Genomic DNA, 19,071 nt, shown 5'->3' with positions numbered 1-19,071 from the left:
ACCTGCAGTATCTTGGAGGGTTATTGTGAGACGGAAAAAAGATAATGCATGAAAATCATTTTGAAATTTTGAAATACTACATAAATGTCAATTATTATTATTTATATTTGTTATATAAAATAATGAATCTTATAAATCTTATATATTTTATGTATATATGTATATATCTTCCATATAAGAATTCTTAATTACACAAATGGTTCTAAAGTAATATCATGGTCTCCACTCTTACCTGGTGTGGCCAGCAACCCAGCATTTCCTACAGATCTCCACAAACTCCCTACTCTCTTTCTCAGCACTGGTTTTGCTTGGCTTTGTTTGATGCGTCTTGCTCTTCTTACAAATAGCCTGTGGGTCACAAAGCCTCACAGATTTTTTTGCACCCCTCCAAGGAGTCAGCACATTCTCACTTTTCCCTCTTTCTTTTCCTGGCTCCACCTAAAATCTTACAGGCTAGATTTCTTGTGTTACTCAGTCTAAACTCCCCCATCTCTTCCCCTCATTCACTTCAAACAGGAACCCAACCAAACTAATCTCAGTGTTTGTTTTTTTTAATTCCCCTCTCTGGAGGAGCCATCCAAGTTTTCCTTAAATTTTTGCAACATAGGGTGTCTACCATGTCCATTCAGGAATATAACGAGCATCTTTTGCATATATAATACTTGCTTGTTTGGTCTTGATGCTATTAATAATAGATTCAAATTTCAAAAGCAAAACTCCTGTATTCTGTTTTTAAATCACAGTAAGAAAGCAAAGTGGACCCTCTCTGATTGCCAAAGGACTCAAGAACTGGTGCTACACGATTGTAATGGAACACTGTTGTATCATAAGTAATGATGAATACAAAAAATCAGAGAAGCTTGGGAAGACATCTATGAACTGATGCAAAGTAAGCCAAACCTGATAAATAATTTACACAATGATGCAAATGAAACAACACTGAAAGGCAACCTGTGTTTAACTGAAATTACCTATCACAGTCCAGGTAACAAAATACACTTCCCATTTCTGTAGAGAGGTGGAAGACAATGGGTACTGAAGGATCCACAAACTGTCTGAATAGAATTCTGAGTTGATTCGTTTTCTCCAATTGTTTTTCTTTATTCATAAGATGACAGACTTAGAGCTGAAAGGGACCTCGAAGTTTATCTAGTCCAACATCCTCACTCTATAATTCCTTGGGGGGCAGACATGGATTTTGCCTTTCTTTTTATCCCCAGCACTCACCACAGTGCCTGGCACATGGTAGGCACTTATTTAATAAATATTTGTAACTTCCCTTGACAAATAAGGAAATAGGATTAGCGGTGAAAGGATTTGCCTAAGGTCACACAGGTAGCAAGTGGCAAAACCAGAATATGAACTCAGAACCTCTGACTACAAATCCAGCATGCATTATTGTGGCTAATGGAGAATCCAAGAATCCATTTATTTTCTAATATATTGCCCTCATGAGACAATTGAAAGGTCTCTAGTTGATTCTATATCCAAAGTCTTTCCAGCTTGTTGGAACCTGCCAGAGACTCTATTGGCATAGTTTTCTAGATCCAGGGTCTCCTCCGTGCCAAAATGAGTCATGGGGGTAGATCTTTTTACTACAATTGGTTATCTCATCTATTGGGGATACTCTTTCAATGATAATATGCTCCATCTGACAGTTCTCTCTCTCTTTTTCTGGGGAGTGTGGGGGAGGAAAGGAATTCATTTCCTAACAGCATGCAGACTCTCCAAGAACATATTTTAAGAATTCAAATACCTTCTAGTTATTTAGTTTTTCTGCTTCAAAAAGACATCTGAACTGACCATAGTCACCCCCCAAATGCAAGTGCTATAGAATATCCTTTCTTGATGAAAGCATTCCTTTAGTCCAGGAACTTTCAAACTCAGGTCCATGAATTTAAAAAAATATATATTATGACAACTGTATTTCAATATAATTGCTTTCCTTAGCAATCCTCCACATTTCATTTTATGTATTTAAAAATATGATCCTGAGAAGGGGTCCATAGACTTCACCAGACTGCCAAAGGGGTCCAGGACACACACACACAAAAGGTTATGAACTCCTGCTTCAGCTGAATCTTTCCCCAAAGCATCCTCTTGTAATTCCCAAAGTCCTTAGCATTAGTTTCTTGAATTGCCACCTGTTTTCCATCAGGATTCCAATCATAAGCCAACGCAAATATATGTGATAAGTTAATGTTAAAATACCATGACACCCTCCTTCAGTTGACTAGCAAATAAGGAAAAAGACAGTTTTGACTTTTATAATCTCGAGCCCCTCTGGACCTAAAGCATACATGGTATGCTAGCCCTGCTAAACTGTTATTACCCATTGCTCTAATCCCTGAACACCACCATCTTCCTACGTTTTCATTGAACAGCTAGCTGCTAAATGGGTGTGATAAGGCTCCTCTTCCACAGGGGTTTCAGACAGATTCTGAACTTAGAACCTGAAAACTCTTTCCAAAAAAAAAGATGATATAGGAAAGACACTAGTGTGGTACCATAAGCACTGGTGGCACTGGAGAGTCAGAGGACTTAGCTCAGATCCCACTCCTGATGCTAATTACTTATGCAACCTTGAAGCAGTCATGTCTCTCCCTGGTTCTCAGTTTCCTCATTGGTAAAATGAGGGCTTTTGAGGTCCCCTGAAGCTCCAGATCTGTGGTCTGATAATTTCATTATCACCATCTCCTGGTGCGGTAATAAAGCCTCTCTTAAAAAAAAAGTTCAAAGTATATATTTTACACAGTTCCAAAATCTGAAATAAAATTAGTGTGTGGGGGGGTACATCAGGACACTGAGATAACATTTAATTGTTATGTATATGGATTTTTTTTTTTGATGTTTAAGTTCAGAAAAAATTTATATACCTTAAAAAAGCAGGCTATATAGGAGATTTGCATTTTCATATATAATCCCACTTTTCTGTCTTACTTTGTATATAGAAATGTTTTCTCTCTTTTTCAGTGTTCATTAAATTAAGAATTTTTTAAAAAAAATTTTTTTCCTCCAGGCAAAACTTTCTCAGTTGCTTTATATGGCAGAACCTTAAAGCTCTTACTTCATCATCTTGATTATCCTCTAGTTGATGCTTTTCAGTTTATCAATATTTTTGTCTTATATCTTATTCCCCACCCCACCCCTATCCCCCACCCCCGTTCCATTACTCTGTAATCCAGACATACTGGTCTCCTTTCCATAAAGCCAGAAGAACCAATGACTCAGAGGTTGAGTCATTGAACTGGAACTGTCTACATGAGAAAGAGGAGATTTGCTCATTTAACATTGTCTTTCATGGTGGCTCTGGGGAGGCAGGACTGTTTTGAGATGCCAGATGAAGGGAAATGAAGCTGAACTATCTCTCACCTACCCACCACATGTCCATGAACACATGGCACCTATTTTTCTTTTGTGTTCATTTTTTCTTAATTTTAACTGGATGACTACCCTGAGATAGAGAATGCCCATGGTGGGTTCAAGAGATCCAGAGGTCCCATCAGAGGTCCCAGTGGCAACCAGAGTAGGTAGCAGGGTCCACAGTAGCCAATAGAAGTAGCCAGAAGAATCAGGATGTGTCCAAGCAATAACCATGAGACAGACAAGCCCAGGCAGAAGACACATGGTAGATGGGTAGGAGATAGGTAATACCTCATCAGTCATTCATAAACAAAAGTAGGCTTACCAAAATGTCTATGTGTTTGGATTGGAAGCAGGCAGAGAATATTTGTGCATGTTTCAAAGATTGGGTCCTTGTTGGTTACTCCTCCATTTTGTAAATTAGAAAGAATAAACATATACAGAATAAATACAAAATACCAGTAGCATAAGTACCAGATAGATAGGTACTCGTGGTTGGGGGCATAGGGATAAGGAAAGGCCAGTTGTAGAAGGTGGTACTTGGAGTTGAAAAAAGTGAGTGGTTCTGTGAGTTGTATGTGAGAAGAGTGTGCATTCCAGGCATAGGGTGTGGCCAGTATGAAGGAAAGGAGATGGAAGGAGTGACGTGTGAAGAACAGAGAAAGTTCAGAGCCCAGGAAAGGCAATAGTGTATAATGAGACCAGAAGGAGGTTGGAGCCATGTTGTAAAGGCCTTTAAAAGTCAAAGGCATTTGTGTTTAATACCAGAGACAACAGAGAGCCTTCGGAATTTATTTAGTAGAGAAGTGACATTATCAGATCAGTGCTTAGGGAAAATCGCCTTGGAATCTATGTGTCAGATAGATTGTAGGGGGGAGAGACTTGAAGCAGAGATATCATTTAGTGGGCCGTTGAAATAGTGTAGCTGAGGGGATGAGGGTCTGATGAAAAGGTGCTTGCAAGAGCAGAGAGATGGGGTATGATGCAAGAGACATTGTGGACCACAAAGCAAGCCCTGGAAAGCTGATAGATAATAATGACAATAATAATAATGATGACAATAACAGCTAGCAATTGTATAGTGCTTTTAGGTTTGCAAAACACTATGTGATATCTCACTTGATCCTTACAACAACCCTGGGAAGTAAGTGCTATAATTATTATTATTCTCATTTTATAGATGAAGAAACTGAGGCAAATAGAGGTTAAGTGACTTGCCCAGATCACAGAGATAGTAAGATTCTGAAGCTGGATTTGAATTCAAGTCTTCCTAATTCCAAGCCCAGCCCCTTATCCACTGTGTCACCTACCAGGCAAATTATCTAAATGCTCAAAAAAATATATAAAGTATTTTACCCAGACCCAGGCTAAAGAAAGTGCCAGTGATCATTGGTGACTTTGGGAAGATGTAACATAATCACAGCAGATTCAACTCTACTCCACAACCATCTCAATTAACTGCTTCTCTTATTTTGAGACCAGCTTGCTCAAGAGCTCTAGTGAGTTTAATGAGGGATTAGGTTTAAATGTCTTGCTGTTATTTTTAACATAGCTCAGCTTGCTTGTAAATCTCTCCATTGTCTCCAGCCCTAAGAAATGTTCAGAAGAGAAGATAGCAAGTGACGGAGGCCAAAATGATCATTTGGATGAGGTCAGGATGATGTCTTGCTCAGGCATGCTCTACTTATTATATTTGCTATGCAAAACATGAAAACAACCACCTCCAGCCACTCTATATTTGTGTCTGCCTCCCAGTTGGTAAGAGATGGAGCCGGGCAGTGGTAGGAAGGCTAGATTTGGAATCCGAGTGCCCAGGTTTGAATTCCATCTCTCTTATTTAGTGCTCATGGGCCTCTTCAGCACCTATCTGGTCCTCTGGACCAAGTTACTTCTGTATGGTACCTGAAACAAACATCTAAATTCCTAAATTAGGTGTTTCTTAGGGAACATTCATCAGCGACAAATTAGATCATAGGAAGCCTCTTCCCTTTGTTCCCAGTTAGGCGTTCAAGAACCTAATTGAGTAGCTAGTGGGGGTAACCAGTGGGTAGAATAATAATAACAAATAAGTGATGTTGTAAGTCATTTGATATTCACAATAATCCATGACATCAGTTGCCTGCAGGCTATTTCAAAACCTAAGTGATCTCCACAATCAATCATTCTACTGTTTTTACTCTAATCTTCTCCATCCCATCTAACCTATCAACCTTATTTTCATACTTTTCCAACTAACAACATCTTCATTATCCCAAGAACAAACTAAGCTCTTTCAGACCTCCAGACCTTTACTCAAGCTATTCAGCTCTGCCCAAAATACTTTAACACTTAGTCTTCCATATATTCTTCAAAGCCAAGCTCAAGGCTTGACTTTTTCATGACATTCTCCCTGCCTGCCCTAGCTGTCATTGATCCCTTCGTCTTCCAAACCTCTGTCAGCATTGAGACACGAGACATACTTTAGGACTTTGGTGAAGTACTGTCTTGTATGGGCCACTATTGATTTGTCTCCCCAATTAAATTGTGAGATCCTTAAGCAAAGGAACCTTATTCCAATAGTCCATTACACCAGGTTTTGCCACCATCAAATTGTGCCCTCTTCCCACCAACTGAAACTTTTTTGTATCTCATCATCCCTTCCTGGCTAGGCTCTCAGTTGGGGCCATCTCCTGTCATCCTGAACTGTAACTTCCCACTGGACTCAGTTGGCTCTGGAGGTGAGAGTGAGGCTGATGACTTTGCACAGCACTGCCTCACTTAAATCCAATTCACTTGCAAGTCAAGACATCACTTTCCTGATGTCATGATCTTCTTTGAGAATGGAAGGGTAAACAATAACAACAACAATAACAAACAGGCTCTCAGTACATTCCAAAGTGATACTTAACTAAAATATATTAATATAATGTACGCTCAGGCCCCCACCTCAAGCAACATACCTACATTTTCATAGTTGCCCTATAGAGACCTATACAATTTTGACTCTAATGATGAGAATTTCCAGCAAAATATCAGGGAAAGGAGATTTTTATGACTGGAGGAGGATGGGAAACTGATATTTTGGTGCATTTGGGTCTTTTACCCCTCAAATGACACTATGTAGGTATCTAGAGAGGCAAGGGATTGATTATGAAGGAAACTGAGTCACAAAGATGACTAAATCAGCTCTCTGGTTCCCCTCCCCTCTTTTTCCCTTTCTCTTCTCCCCTCCCTCCTTCCCAAACCCCCTCTCCTATGCCCAGTGTATTTCTCAGGAGCCACTGTGGTTATCTGAATTGTGCTCTCTTTCTCAGTGCCTAAACTACTTAATAAGATCATAGGACTTAGCACTGGAAGGGATATTAGGGATTCTCAAATCTAATGTTTTTCAGAGATGAGGAAAATGAAGCCCAGAGGAGAAATGACTTGGTTAAGGTCACATGAGTATCAGAGTCTATATGTGAAGTCAGGTCCTCTGACTTTAAATCTAGTGTTCTTTTCATATCACACAAAAAATTACTGAATAGACAAAAGTGCTTTGAAGTGGTTTCTTCTTAGAATCTGATGATTTTTGTTGACCAGAGATATCTTGAGACAAGAATAGTAACCCCTTGTAAAACTTTTCTCTTTCTTAAAGGTAACAGTCATTCATAAATTTCATTTCCTACTCCTGTGACTTAGATGTTGCATCTCAAACTAGTGCTTCTCTGTAGAGATACTGGGAGTTAGTGTAGTATAGTGGGAAGGAAAACGAACTAAGATTCATAAGGCCTGAATTCTAGTTATGGTTCTGGCTAGCTATGTGGCTTTGGGCAAGGAAATCATTTGGCTTCTTTATGACCTTCAGCTTCCTCATCTGTAAAATGGGGATAATAATAGCTCCTATTTCATAGGAGTTGTGAGGTTCTAATCAGATATAATTTTTTGTGTGCTAAGGACTTTACAAAAATCTCACTTATAAGCAATGTATAAACACCAGCTTTTAAGTTACATCTCATTTACGTTTTCAACAAACTATTGTTTGCATGCAGAGGATCTAGGATTCACCTATATGGCTTGTACATCCTTTATGCCTAATCACTCAACTTCTCAGTAACTTGTTTTAGGAGTTGCTGTGCCAAAAAAAAAATCATAATGTGGTCATCAACCTTACATTATCATTATCTCTAAAATTAGTTGACTGGTTATAATTGGGTAAACCAACAGAGTTCATTGCTGTATTTCTACTTAAAACCTTTCAGCTTTTTAAGACCTGCCTGAGATTGGGCTCCAGTGACTTAACCTTCAAGAATCCAGGATTGCCTTCATGCCAAAACAAGCTACAGGAATAGGATCTAGTTGAAGTATACATACATATTTTTCCATCAAAGCAGTCCTTCTGTTCACGTGCCTGATCCTATTCAGTGAGGACCAGGCCCTATTAATCTCCCACACATCTGACTGAAGATGTCCTCCACCCAACACCAGAAGGTGCTCATGGCTCCCCTTCTCCCACCCTCCCAGAGGAAAGCCATGACTCATTTCACTCACACACACACACACACACACACACACACACACACACACACACACACACACACACACACACACACACACACACACACAATAAAAATGTTTAAGACAGTCACTGAGAGTTCTATTTTCTCACTTCATCTTACATCACTCAGAAGCTTTCCGTGACTATTTCCTCCTTCACCCTAGTCTCACCTGAAGAGGTAGTCCTTCTCCATGTCTAGGAAAACCTTCTATATGCACAAATGATCTCATTCCATCCCATCTTCTTCAGCAGATTGTCCCTCTCTCATGCTCTTTTTATCACTACTCATCAATCTTTCCTTGTCTACTGGCTAGTTTCCTGCTACCTATGAATATACTCATATATCCTCCAACCTCAAAAAATAATCACTTAATCCATCCATTCTGCTATCATCCTATATCTCTCCTTTTCATGACTAAATTCCTTGAGAAGGCCATCAATAATCAGTGCCTCCATATTCTTTTCTCTCATTCTCTTCTTAACTGTCTGAAGTCTGGCTTCTGACCTCATCATTCTATTGAAACTGCTCTTTCCCAATTTCTTAAACTTTTTGCAGTCTTTGACACTGTCAATCATCTTCTCTTTAGATTTGCATGATACTGCTCTCTCCTGGATCTCCTCCTACCTGTCCGGCCATTCTTTCTTACTCTCCTTTGCTGGATCTGTATTCAGGTTGTATGCACTAACCATGGTTATTCCCCAAGGCTATCCTAGGATATCTATTCTTCTCTTGCCATACTGTTTCCCTTGGAGATCTCATTAAGCTCCCATGGATTTAATTCTATCTCTTTATAGATGATTCCAGATCTACTTATCCAGCTCTAACATCTCCGTTGATCTCTAGTCTCACATCTGCAACTGTTTATTGGACATCACCAATTGAATGTCCCATAGACATTTTAAAATCAACAAGTCCAAAATTGAACTCATTACCTCTCCCCATCCCCACATTTCCACAAATCTTTCCTTCTTCCTAAATTTCTTATTACTGCTGAAGGTACCTCCATTCTTTCAGTCAGCCAAGCTCACAACCTAGCTGTCATCCTTAACTCCTCTTCACTCTCTCACCCTCAAATGCAATCAGTTGTCAGATCCTGCCAATTCTACTTTCATTCATCTCTTCTACATGCCAGCTTCTCTCCTTTGACACTGCCATCACTTTGGGACAGTCCTCCATCACCTCATGCCTGGACTACTGCTATATTCTTCTGGTGGGTCATCCTGCCTCAAGTCTCTACCCACTCCAGTCCATTCTCCACTCAGTTTCCAAGTGATACCTGCACATAAAAAGTATGAACTCTGGTGCCTCTCTATTATCTCCAGAATCAAATATAAAATCCTGTCTGGCTTTAAACTGGCCCCTTCCTATCTTTCCAATCTTCTTTTAAAAATATGTTTATTATTAATCTTTTCAGTATAAATTTTGAGTTCCAGAGTCTCTCCCTCCCACCCTTCCCACACACACTGAAAAAGCAAACAATATGATATCAATTATACAAGTGAAATCATGTAAAACATATTTACATATTAGTGACATGAAAATACAAAAAAAAAAAAGAAAATATACTTCAGTTTGCACAGAATTCATCAGTTCTGTCTCTGGAGTGAGCATTTTTTCACCATGAGTCATTTAGAATTGTCTTGGATCACTGAATTGATCAGAGAAGCCACATCTTTCACTGTTGATCATCATTACAACATTGATATTACTGTGCACATTGATCTCCTGACTTTTCTTACTTTACTTTGCATCAGTTCATATAGGTCTTGCTATGTTTTTTCTGAAGTCACCTCCCTTGTCATACTACTCCATCACAATTTTCAATTCTTTGAAACCACATAAAGAGATGCTATAAGTATTTTTGTATATAGGGGCCCTTTTCCCTTTTCTTTGGTCTCTTTGGGTATAGATCTAGTAATGGTATTGTTGGATTAAAGGGTATCGACAATTTCATAACCTTCTGGGCATAATTTCAGATGGTCCCCTAGAATGGTTGGACCAGTTCACTATTCCACCAACAGTTCATTAACATACCTATTTTCCCTCATCCCCTCCAGCATTTGTCATTTCTGATATGTATGAGGGAGTATCTCAGAGTTTAATTTGCCTTTCTCTAATTGATAGTGAATTGGAAAATTTTGGGCACAACATATTGTTGGATTCTGGTTTCTAGTTCATTCTGCTCTTTCCATCCTATGGGTTATCAGAGGTGGAGAACCTATGGCCTCAAGGCCACAGGTGGCCCTCTAGGTCCTCAAGTGCAGCCCTTTGACTGAACCCAAACTTCACAGAACAAATCCCCTTAATAAAAGAATTTGTTCTATAAAATTTGGACTCAGTCAAAAGGCTGCACCCAAGGACCTAGAAGGCCACATGTGGCCTCAAGGCCTCAGGTTCCCCACCCCTGGGTTAGCTCATCCCATTCACATTCACAGTTATGATCACTAACTGTGCATTTCCCTCCTTTCTATTTTCCTCTGCTTATTCTTCTCTCTTTTTATCCTGTCCCTCCTCAAGTTGGTTTTGCTTCTGACCACTGCCTCTCTCAATGCATCCTCCTCCTTATAATCTCTACCCCATCCTTCTTATCCCCTTCCCCTCCTACCTCCCTATTGTGGAAAATAGATTTCTATACCCAACTGAATGTGGGTATATGTATTTTTCCCTCTCTAAACCAATTCCAATGAGAGTGAGGTTTAAGCATTGCCCACTCCTGCCAATTTTCCCTATAAAAGCTCTTCCTTGCATGCCTCCTTTATGTGAGAAAATTTGCTTTATTCTACCTCTCCTTTCCTTTTCTTCCAGTGCATCCCTCTTTCTACAATCTTTTTTTGGAGATCATCCCAATATAATCAATTCGTATCTGTGCCCTCTTTCTGTGCAGACTCCTAATAGTCCTAATAATGATAGAGTTCTTAGGAGTTATACGTATCATCTTTCCATATGGGAATATAAAAGGTTTAACTCCATTGGGTCCCACTCTTTCATGTTTACCATTTTACATTTCTCTTGAGTCTTTTCTGCTTGAATGCTAAATTTCTATTCAGCTCTGATCTTTTCATCAGGAATGATTGGAAGTAATCTATTTCATTAAATATCCATTTTTTCCCCAGTTGGAAGTCCTCTGTTTCATTAAATATCCATTTTTCCCCTGAAGGATTATACTCAGTTTTGCTGGGTAGATTATTCTTGGTTGTAATCCTACCTTCTTTACCCTACTCCCCATACATGTTCCTAGAATATTATATTCCAAACCTTCTGTTCCTTTATTGTGAAAACTGCTAAATCTTGTGTGATCCTGACTGAGATTCAATATTTGAATTGTTTCTTTCTGGCTGCTTGCAATATTTTCTCCTTGACCTGGGAGCTATAATATTCCTGAGAGTTTTCATTTTGGGATCTCTTTCAAGAGGTGATTGGTGGATTCTTTCAATTTCTATTTTACCCTTTGGATCTATGATTTTGGGGAAGTTTTCCTTGATGATTTCTAAAAAGATTCTGTCCAGGCTCTTTTTCTTTTATCATGGCTTTCAGGTAGTCTAATGATTCTTCTCTTTTCGTGTATTTTCCAGGTCAGTTGTTTTTCCAAATGAGATATTTCATATTTTCTTCTATTTTAAAAAAAATTTTGTTTTATTGTCTCGAAGTCTCAAGGAGTAGTTAGCTTCCATTTGCCCAATTCCAATTTTTAAGGAAGTATTTTCTTCCATGAGCTTTTGTACCTCTTTTTCCATTTGGCCTATTCTGCTTTTAAAGGAGTTCTTTTGTTCAAGGAATTTTTGTGCCTCTTCTACCAAGCTATTAATTTTCTTGCATCACTCATTTCTTTTCCCAATTTTCCCTCTACCATTCTTATCTTTTTCTTTAATGTTTCCAGGGATTCTTGCTTGTCTTGGGTCCAATTGGCATTTTCTTTGAGGCTTTGTTTGTAGCTGTTTCCAAATTGTTGTCTTCTATGTTTGTCTTGGTCTTCCTTGCCACCCTAGTAACTTTATGGTTAAGTTCTTTTGTTGTTGTTGTTTGCTCATTTTCCCAGCCTATTTATCCAGTTTGAACTTTTATGTTAAAGCTGGTCTCTGCTCACCTTGGGGTAAGGAAGCAGTATGGTAAGTTTCAGGTTTTTCTTGTGATGCTGTTTTCAGAGCTAGTTCTGGAGATTTGCAATTTTTTTGTGCTTCCAAGGTGGTGTTATCCTGATAGATGTATGGTCATTGCTCTCCTGATCTGTGCTCTGGTCTTTACCCAGGAACAGGCCCTGTTCCCTTGCAGTTGCAAGTACTAGTGCTCCTTTTTGCCCTGGAACTGTGACCAAGTCTCCTGCTCTTCTGCAGCTACAAATGCTAGCTCTCCTCTTAACCCTGGAACCGTGACCAGTGTCCCTGCTTCCTAGTGACCAACCACCAGTGTTCCTCTCTACCCTGGACCCATGACCCAGAACTGCCAATCAGCATCAGCTATACCCAATGTGCCAGCAAAAGGTCCCCTCTAATCCCTTTCTGACCAGTTATCCAACCCCCTTACTGTCTCTGGGCTCTCAGCTCCTGAGGCTGCTGTCTCCAAGGCCCACTGATAGCACTCCTGCTGCCCTCCAGGCCTGTGCCCATTCTGGTGTTACAGACCACTCCTGTAGACCTTCTAAGTTGTCTTAGGCTGGAAAAAATGTCACCTTCTGGCAAAGAATTGGAAATTGAGAGGACGCCCATCAACTGGGGAATGCCTGAACAAGTTATGGTATGTGAATGTGGAATACTATTGTGCTATAAGAAATGATGAGCAGGCAGACTTCAGAAAAACCTGGAAAGACTTGTATGGGCTGATGCTGAGTGAAGTGAGCAGAACCAGGAGAACATTGAACAGTAACAGCTATGTTGTGTGATGATTAATATTGATAGACTTAACCCTTCTCAGCAATACAAGGATCTAAGACATCTCCAAAGGCCTCATGATGGAAAATGCCATCCACATCCAAAGAAAGAACTATAGAGTTTGAGTATAGATCAAAGCATAATATTTGCTATTTTTTTTCTTCTGTTGTGTTTTGTTTCCTCTTTCTGGTGGTTCCTCCTATTGGTTCTAATTCTTACTTACAACATCACTAATGTGAAAATATGTTTAATAGGAATGTATAGGGGCACAGCAGATAGAGCTCCGGCCCTGAAGTCAGGAGGACCTGAGTTCAAATCCGGCTTCAGACCAAACACTTGACACTTACTAGCTGTGTGACCCCGGGCAAGTCACTTAATCCCAATTGCCTTTAAAAAAAAAAAAGGGATGTATATGTATAGCCTATATCAGATTGTGTGTTGCCTTGGGGAGGGAAGTAAGGAGGGAGGGGGAGAAAAATTTAAAACTCAAAAGCTTATGGAAGTGATTATTGATAAATCAAAATAAATTAATTTAAAAAAATATTAATAACAATGATAAAAAAAAGTCATCTTCTGACCTTTTGTTGGTTCTGCTGCTCCAAAATTTTATTTGAGGTGTTATTTTAAAGTTGTTTGGAGGGGAGTATTGGGAGAGTTCAGCTGAGTCCCAGCCTGTATCCCTTCCCATCTTCCTATAACTTACTTCCACATACTCCAAGATCCAGCTACACTTGCCTCCCTGTTTATCCTCACATACAACACTCCAACTCCTGAGTCCACACAGTTTCACTGGCTGTCCCCCACCCCTCCTCATTCAAGTCTCAGCTAAAGTCCCACCTTCTGCAGAAAGCCTTTCCACATCCTGCTTAATGTCAGCATCTTCTCTGAGATTACCCCCAATTTAACCTGCATACATCTTGTTCATACATAGTTGGTTCCATGTTTTTTCCCCCATTAAACTGTGAACTCTGTGAAAGCATGGATTGTTTTTACCTCTCTTTGTATGCCTGGTGCTTAGTACAGTACCTAAGGATATTTTAGCCACATAAATGCATATTGATTTGACTCGACTGGAGAGTGCTTAATGGAGCATTCAAATTCTCTGTGATTCCCAGGGAGCTGGCTGCTTCTGGTCCTTAGATCTGGCCCTTTGGTAGGTGGCAATACTCACCTTGTTATCTCATGGTATGATCTACACAGACTTAGATAATTTAGTTAATTAAATCTATCCAAGTCATAACATTAGTCTAAACAGATGATTCTGTGACCCTAGTGAGGTGAACATGACATAACAGAGGTGACTACATAAATATGGCTTAACCATATACAGTTAGACACTCAATTGGGTATGGAAATCTATCTTACCCTGCAGGAAAATAGGGGGGGGAAGGGGATAAGAGAAGAAGGGTTGATAGAAGGGAGGGCAGATTGGGGGAGGGGGTAATCAGAAGCAAACACTTTTGAGGAGGGACAGAGTCAAAAGAGAGAATAGAATAAATGGGGGAGGTGGGATAGGATAAAGGGAAATATAGTTAGTTTTTCACAACATGGCTATCATGGAAGTGTTTTGCATGACTACACATGTAGTCATGTGCATTGAATTGCTTGCCTTCTCAATGAGGGTAGGTGGGGAGGGAAGAAGGGAGAGAATTTGGAACTCAAAGTTTTAAAAACAAGTGTTAGAAATTGTTTTTACATGCAACTGGGAAATAAGCTATACAGGCAGATATTCCTGCCCAACAGGAAAATAGAAGGGGAAAGGGATAAGAGAAGGGAGGAGGGGATGATAGAAGGAAGGGCAGAGCAGGGAAAGGGGTGTTCAGAATGCATGCCATCTTGGAGTGGGAGGAGGGGAGAGATGGGGACAAAGTTTGGAACACAAAATCTTGTGGAAGAGAATGTTGAAAACTAAAAATAAATAAATAAATATTTTAAAAATTAAAAACCACATACAGTTATGGTTTTTCACTCAGACCCATGGAAACAAAAAGACTAAAGTAAAATATGCTAATACTATTGCTATTTAAATGGGGGGTCCTTGGGTCTTCTAATTCCTAGGTAGCCCAAATGCAGTCTACAGGCATATCTCAAACCTAGGAGCTACAAGAACACTGGATCTTAGGCTCAGACCTCTTCCTCCCCTGCTACAAATAGGACAAAGCATTAATTATTCATAAGGTCTCCTAATGTCACTGACCCTCTACTTAGCTTTCCTCTTCACTTGTGAATAAAGATGCAATTCTCTATAGGACATGAATGATCTAGGTCTCCCAGGCCTGCCCAGTGGCTAGAGGGGAGAAAAACACATTGGTACCATTATCCTATGTTTGAACTAGGGGTTAACTATGACGAACACCCTGAGGTTGGTACTACTCAGGGAATTTTTCTTCTCTTGATAGAAGGCTAGGTTTCAGCCAGGATCACAATGCTCAGAAATGTTTCTTCTTTTGACAATATGTTGGCCAACTCAGAACCTCTCAGCATTTTTTTCCAGCACAGTTCCCCTTTCCACAGTTGCCAGTGGTTAAGTCATTGTGACATTGATTCTCCAAAGGCTAAAGCCAGGAATTTGATATTCTGAGAGAATTTGAAAGAATCCAGTGCTTAACACAGTGCCTGATGCATAGTAGGTGCTTAATAAATGTTGTTGATTGATATAGACCAAGAATACTTTTCTTGGGCTACATAGGGATCACTCGTAGTACCATCCCTCTCTCATGTGTTTTTGCCTCAAAATACACCTCCCCCACCAGACCAAGCTCCACTTTTAGCATGTTGCCTTTTCGATATTTCTCCAGATGAGAGGAAAAAGGGGAGAAAGGGACAAAAATGTCTTTAGGTTTCTTTTTATAGTTTATAGCAAAGAGGATGGCTCCTCCCACAACAATCCACTCCACTACAGTGTAAGCCAATCAGTTCTTCTTGTGGAAAGCCTCCATCAGTGAAAGCTATCCTTTAGAAGGTATTAAGAGACATGCTCACATTCACTAAAGATTAAATTTAAAGTCTGAAATAAAGGGTTGCTACCCTATAGCTCATCAAGTTGATCTACACATGACTGCCTGTGATAAATGTGAATAGTCAAAATACTACTTGAAGCATTTGCAAAAGCTACAGAGGCAAAGATAGATCTTATTTCACTGGCTCTGGAATTAGGGCATTGAGGTTCAAACTTTCTCTTTTGATGCTTACTGTCTATGTGACCTTGGACAAATCATTTAATCTCCTTGGCCCTCAGTTTCCTCATATGTAAAATCAAGGAGTTGGATTAGATTACCTCTGGGACTAGATGGGTCTCCCCTTATCTTACCATTTACAAACAATGGACGTTTTTGGAAATGACTGCTACATGAACAATTTTTGTGAAATAATAATAAAACAGAAGTGAATTATACAGTCAATTGAAGCATAGGATTGGTGAGCATGTCCTGTAGCTGGGTCAACAGATTCCTTGAGGACTGAATTAGCATCTCTGAGTACAGGTGTTGAGAAGGAAGCAAATTATTCATCTGAAGTGCTGACTCTACCCAATCTCTCCCATTTCTTACTCCCAAGTACTGATGTCATTGTTTCCTCTAGTGTATCCATCCTTGCCATTTTATGTCTTGGATCTCCAAGAAATGGGAAAAAGGAGGAGAGCTAAAGGATAGTGTCTGGAAATGATTGACTATAGAATCAAGAACTTCAGTCCATCCAAAAGTAGGGAAGTAAAAGAGGTGATTGGGAAGATGAAGATGAAGGGGAATGGGAGGAAAGCTCCAGGGTATGCTCATCACATTTCCCCCCCCTTTATCTCTACCCCAGGAAAGCTAGGTGGAGTAGTGGATAGAATGCTGGTCCTGGAGTCAGGAACATTCATCTTCCTGAGTTCAAATCTAGCCTCAGACACTTACTAGCTGTGTGACCCTAGGCAAGTCATTTCACCTTGTGTGCCTCAGTTTCCTCATCTATAAAATGAGTTGGAGAAGGAAATGGCAAACCACTCCAGTATCTTTACCAAGAAAACCCTGAATGGGGCCATGAAGAGTAGGACACCACTGAAATGACTGGACAACTACAACAAATCTATGACCCGCCCCCAGTTGAATAAAATTAGGTTTCTGCTCTTTTGAAATAAATTGGCATCTGGGAGAGTAGAAACAAAGCCTGCTGAAGTCAGTCCAGCAGTAGCTCTGGAATGTTGCTCTGATGTAAAACTCTTGGTTTCTGTGGATTTACAAAGATACTCCCAGCCTCCAAGCATTGGAAAGAAATCACCTAACATGGTTCTGGGAAAAGGACCCAGATTGTCTAGGCTGACATCTTTTGCTGGGGAGTAAGCAAGAATTTATTTTCATTTTGGGATGTTTATTGGGACCTCTCATCACCATTACTTGATCATCAGTAAGGTCCTAAGTTTTCCTAAGGCTTGAACCAGTTTTCCCATGGTTTGAGAAAGTCCAGCAAAGGTAAGAGCAACTTCCTTTGTGAGTGGAGATCTAGTCTTTGTTACTACAGAGCAGAAATCTCCAATGAGTTTACATTTTTATAGTGGTGGTCCTAGGAATGAAGATCCTGCCAGGGATATTTCCTCTAATTATATTTACAGTATCCCTGAATAGACAGGGCCATTTTCTCTGAACTTGAGGGATATCATGGCAAATGCAAATAGAGCCTTCTCCCCAAATTTCTAGTTTTAGGGCTGATAAGCCACCAGGAGATTTTGCTTTGGGGGCCTTACCAAAGGTACCTACCTTTGTAGGTAAATAGTAAAAGGATTTGTTCTATAAAACTTGGACTTAGTCAAAAGTCTGCACCCAATGACCTAGAAGACAGCATGTGGACTCAAGGCTACAGGTTCCCCACCCCTGTGCTTGACCAATTCTAATAGTTTTGGAAAAGAATTATTTATATATTTTGGTTTTACATTATCTTCATTTCCAGATATATCCCTCCCCAGAGAGCCATCCTATGTAACAAAGAATAAAATATTAGCATCTTACACGGGCATAGTGCTACTAATACTTCTGAGGCCATTATTCTCATCTGCACCTCACAACAATCCTAAGCTAAGGAAGGGGGAAACAAAGGGAATAAGCATTTATATAGCACCTACTATATGCCAGGAACTGTGCTAAGCACTTTTTACAAACATCTCATTTGATCCTCATAATAACCCTATGAAGTAGGTGCTATTATCCCCATTTTATAGTTGAGAAAACTGAGGCAGATAGAAGTAAAGTGACTTGCCCAGGGACCCATAGCTAGTAAGTATCTAAGGTCAAATTTGAACTCAGGTCTTCCTGACTCCAGGCCTAGCACACTATCCACTATGTCACCAGGGGCTTCTAAGCTGTTCTCTAAGAGGGACACTATTACAATCTTCTTTTGTCAGTTGAAGAAACTGAAGATTAGCAGAGTTGAAATGAGAATCCTGGTCTCCTGATTCTTAGGTTATGGCCTTTCTCCAAGATTATCACTACGTGTCATGGATTTACAGAATAAAACAGGGAGATCTTGACTATCATTTGGAAGGCCTTCAATTTTAAACATCAAATCACCTATGAGCATAGTTGCTCTGTGAAGAATCTTCCTGAAGTCTATCCAGGAAATTCATTCATTCATTAGTTCATGCCTGCCTGGGTGTGGGACTACACATTAAGTGCCCATTATGTGCCAGGTGCTACGCAAGGTGCTGAAGACACAACAACCAGTAAGATAGTCCTTGTCCTTGAGTTGCCCATTTTGTGTATGTGTGTGTTTAGGGGGGAATGACGTACATAGAAAATTAAACACAAAACACACATAAAGTAATTTGTGGGGGGGACATCAGGAAAGGTTTCCTGTAGGAAATGACACATGTTGTTATTGTTGGGTTGTTTCCCCTTTATTCTTGAAGAGAACCATGGCATCAGGGAGATGATGCCATGACTTGTAAGTGAATTTGATTTAAGTGAGGGAGGGCTGTGCAAAGTCACCAGCCCCGCTTTCTCCTCGGGAGCCATCTGGGTCCAGTGGCAAGATACAGGTCAGGACTACAGGAGATGGCCAAATGACACGTGACCTGAGCCTTGAAGGAAGCCAAGGATTCCTCAAGGCAAAGGTGAGGGGAGGAGTGCATTGCAAACATGAAGACTGGCCTCTGAGATGGAATGTCATATATTTTGAATGGCAAGCAGTACAATTTGGGTAGAACATGGTATGCATAAAGGAGAATAATATACAATAAGCCTGGAGAGCTAGGAAGCTCTGAGGAGCAGTTTCTAACTTATAATTCTCTACTAGTACTTGAGAGGGAGGATCATGCCTCACACAGCTTTGTGGCCCTCTGCCCTTCCCAACAGTGA

The 19,071-nt window shown here is 40.0% G+C and overlaps 1 long non-coding RNA gene across 3 annotated transcripts in view; it reads left to right on the top strand.

Moving 5' to 3' along the window:
* The window catches only part of LOC110195766 (uncharacterized), a 64,465-nt gene that overhangs the window by 10,798 nt on the left and 34,596 nt on the right, over positions 1-19,071 (top strand). For all 3 annotated transcript variants that reach the window (XR_013485327.1, XR_013485326.1, XR_002320997.2), the window contains exon 2: positions 744-889. This is a non-coding gene — a long non-coding RNA (uncharacterized LOC110195766). The remainder of the gene's footprint in view (positions 1-743; positions 890-19,071) is intronic.

This window comes from Phascolarctos cinereus, unplaced genomic scaffold (genome assembly GCF_003287225.1).
Source record: "Phascolarctos cinereus isolate Bilbo 61053 unplaced genomic scaffold, phaCin_HiC Scaffold_3;HRSCAF=262, whole genome shotgun sequence".
Classification (NCBI taxonomy): Eukaryota; Metazoa; Chordata; class Mammalia; order Diprotodontia; family Phascolarctidae; genus Phascolarctos; species Phascolarctos cinereus.
The sequence above is the reverse complement of the archived record's forward strand: the minus strand, read 5'-3'. Positions and strand labels throughout refer to the sequence as shown.